This window comes from Taurulus bubalis, assembly GCF_910589615.1.
Source record: "Taurulus bubalis genome assembly, chromosome: 15".
Lineage (NCBI taxonomy): Eukaryota > Metazoa > Chordata > Actinopteri > Perciformes > Cottidae > Taurulus > Taurulus bubalis.
The window spans coordinates 21150266-21154501 of NC_136603.1; positions in this window are offsets into that span (position 1 = coordinate 21150266).

Consider the following 4236-nt stretch of genomic DNA (forward strand, 5'->3'; position numbering starts at 1 on the left):
AAGTCAGCGCTGACAGGAGTTCCCGTCTCTCTCTCTCCGTTTCCTTCTCTTCCCTCTTACCTGTATCTCTGACGTGACACTCCGTGGAGTGTTAGTGCTGAATACTTGATGACACGAAAAAACAACAACGCCACTCACTTAACAGTGAAACAACAAGCTGCGGGGCCCCCGCGGTGCACGCCGAGACGCGCTAGCAAGCACATGTTACTCTGCTTTACTCATCCATATTCCCCCCGTCTTCTTCCTCCTTGTCCCCTTGCCCCCGTCTTGCCCCCCGGAATGAGGGTCTTCTGCTGCTGTGCATGTCATTCGTCCGCTCCTCCTTCCTGTTTTTCTGCTAGTTGGCCTCTAGTGTTTTGTGTCTGTGAATGCTAACACGTCTTACCTTGCCCTGGGCGAGAAAGAAACAGAGTATACCTGGTGTTTGGCCATTCTGCTCCGGTCTCTCTCTCTTTGCAACCCTCAGACAATAACATTCACCGACTCTCTCACAGACACACACACACACACACACACACACACACACACACACACACACTGACAGACGGGCTGAGGTCTCACTGGCACTAGTTGTCAAAACCACATAACTGCTTGTCCCCGCCGAGTGTGCGCTTGGCCATGCGGCGCCCTTCTTGGCGAGAAGGAGCCCAAAATGGCTGTTGACACGAGGAGACAGCCAACTGACTGCCGCGGACTCGGACTCCCAGTCCCTCGTGCCGGTGTAGCGCGGCCAACTGCTGCCCGATCGACGGCTGCAAGAGAAGGAGGGTCAATGAACAGCCCGAACTGTGAAAAAAAACACAAAGAAGATGTCATCAAACAAAAATGCTTAGGTACACATGCTGAAAGATGGATGCTAAACAGAGGGGGCAGGGCACTATTAAGATGACATCAGGGACAACCTCTCAACAGCTGCATGGGAGTGCCGTCTGTTACGGAAAATGGAGGGCAATACAAGGGAACACTGATAGACTAACAGCAACAAGGGTAGGGGTGGGGGTGCAGTCATCACCATTCTAAGCATGTGCTGATTGAGCCTCGCTCCTTTTAACCAGCGGGCCTTCGGAGACCCGGCGGTTGGCAGCGGGGGCAGCGGGGGTCGCGGGAGCGGCCGGCGGAGACGCGGAGCTTCAAAAGGCCCCCCGCGCTTTTATCGAGCAACTGCGTGTCACGCGGAATGCGTCGCGCTGAGACTCGCTTAGTCGTGGTGGGACCCGCTCTGATTGAGGTAACAGCTGGGATATGACATCAGCCATTGAGTGTTGGCCATGTTTTCACTCACTGGAGCAATCCTGCTCTTAAAAGGTTCCATCAGTGCCACTCCGGCCCGGGTTTCAAGAGAGTCGCTTTTCATCTCTTTGGCCGCGCGATCCGCCAGCTGGTCAGAGCGGCCCGTCGGCAGGAGGGACGGAGACACCAGAGTGCTGCACTCACAAGTGGCTCATTGTTTTTAGACACTCAGACAGGCACAAGTGAGATGTGAGCACTCACACACACACACACACACACACACACACACACACACACACACACACACACACACACACACACACACACACACACACAGATATTAATGCAAGACAAATTTTACCAGGAGATACATTTTTCCCCCTTTATGTCTACTCTTAAGACCGTAACTGAATCCAAATGGAGCATACCCGTGCTGCCTGTAACACACACAACAAAGGGTTTCATGTGTTTTGGCAACGTTTCCCAAACTTTGGTTTGACCTCTGCACAGGTACTTGCGAATGAATTTTCATGAGTGGCGCTGAGCTGCGCCGCGGCGCGCCGTGCTTTGGATTCAGCCTGAAGTCACGCTTTCCAACAGGGGCCCTTTAAAAACACTAAACTCAGCCTCCTCGAGAGTACACACTGAGATTTAGCACTCGAATATTTCGAGCGTAAAAATAAAAAAAATCCCTTTTCAACCCCTGTCTTCTGTCCAAGTATCTTTCCACTGTGACACCGAGGGACCAATTGAGACAGAAATCTATTTGCACTGCTCTGTTGTGTGCATAAGTGTGATAGCTATGCCGAGCAGAAAGCGCACATCGCCTGGAGTGAGTAAATCACCAGGGTGGAAGAAAAGAATGGGAGGGGAAAAAAAGAAAAGAATACAGGCAAAAGGCAGCTACAAAGCAGCTTATCACATTTAGCATGTGCTTATTAGGACTCGTGCCTCTGCGCCGGCTGCTGAGAGATTGAGTTGAGCTATTTGAACTGGTTCAGACTGATGGTGAGTCTGGGGTATTCTGATGAAATGCGGTGACATAGTGAAACTCACAAGGAGGCTTGCTGTTTGGGCTGCTCTCTGAGTAAACGGGGAAGAACTAAACAGCTCAGAAAGATGCACGTGTTTCGATGCATGTTTGTACAGAAGCTCTGTGTGCGTTTGACTGAAAACCTACAGGAGCTGCTTCGTGCCAGTTTGGCTACGAATTATTCACACAAAGTTAGTGTAGAAGTGGCCTCCAGTGACCAGTCGTAACCGTTTTAGATCAACAGCACCCACAGTCTGCCCGGTGGTAGACCAGGAAGAACATGACTTCTATTTCTTAATCGCCATTTTGTTTGACTTTATTCACCTAGCATGGCATCATGTTGCTAGGAGCAGTTAGCATAACGCTTTTTACAACGATCAAAGAAAAAATATAGTTATACAACTTCTTATTTATTTAGGTTCACTGAGAACCACTTTGTCCATTTTCTTTTGCTATCTTTAATTGATGTACCGTAGCATGTTGGCTAGCTATGTGGGAAGGTGGCCCTGATTGGACGATATTGTTTCCTTAAGCCAAACCGCGCTCACATAACCAATCAAACAGACCAATTTGAATCTCTGAACCAATCGAGATGTGATTCGGACCAGCAACCAGGCCAGTTCTTGCTTTTTTTTCTCCAAACTCTTGGCCTAAGAGTGTTACACAATGATGTCAGGTAGATTGACCATATTCTTTTGAACTTTCTATCTCAATGGGACTTGCACAAGCAAGCTGCTGCTAGTTTCATTAGTCAGTTCAGTTACAGCATTAACTGTACATGGTACATGTTGCAAGAACTAAGCTTTTGGAAGAACTAGTTTGTGTGGTGCAACCTGTGTAAATCTACAATTAGTCACAACTCATGTGATCGACTACACACTACAGGACCCCAACACAGCTCTCAAAGAGCCTGGTATTAATAGTTTATTAAAACTGTTATATCCCCAATTAGAAAATTAATATTTTGAAATGCATGTGTCCCAGGATGTTTGCGCAAGACTCCTCATCATATACAATGCGTCCTGGAAATGATCATGACAACTGACACAAACCAAAAGTGAATTATGTGTGTTTTCATCAAACTCTGGGATTTCTTTAAATAGAAAAAGCCCGAGGTCTTGGCCGTCTTTTTCCCCAAATCGATTCCCTTCATTCGACATCAGAACCTGGACATTCTCTTGGTTTCCCTGCGTGCGGGTCGCCGCTGTGGGTGCTGTACAGTAGTTCTGCCCCATCAGCTCTAAAAGGCCATGGCAGGTTCTCACAACACGCTACCCGTCCTCTGAAGCCTGAAGGGAATCAACAGCATTGTGACTGTCTCGGCTCACCTAAGCTTCTCTTTGTGTCCTTGCCAAAATGGGGCTCAGAGAGTAGTCGCATGTTACTCCGGACCGTTCTCACGTCACTGCCCTGTCACACAGAATAACGTGTTTCGGTCAGAGCTGCGGTGTTGTATGAAGGAATGAGAGAGAGAGAGAGAGAGAGAGAACATGGTGTTCTTTATGTCATACAGTAAGTTAACCAGGATGAAAAACATGATTAAGTATGATTAGTGTTTTGTCTGTGGTCTTTATTAAAAGTTGCTGTTAACCCTCAAAACACAAACTATTCAGTGTATCCGAGCTGGAGGTCAAACATCAGTGGTTGTTGCTCAAGAAAAGAAAGTGATTAATGATATTCAGATTTTTTTTTACTATTTGCTCTAACCGGCCATACAGTCATCAAAGGAAAGAGATTTACTCATACCCATCATTGCACACACACACACACACACACACACACACACACACACACACACACACACACACACACACACACACACACACACACACACACACACACACACACACATCTTTTTGCTCCGTGTCCCATCTTTTTAAATTCCCAAAGCTACATTTCAGACGGACCTAATCTGGAGCTGTAAAAAAAAATAGAAACAAAATCCTGAAATGCCCTTCTTCTTTTCCCATTTT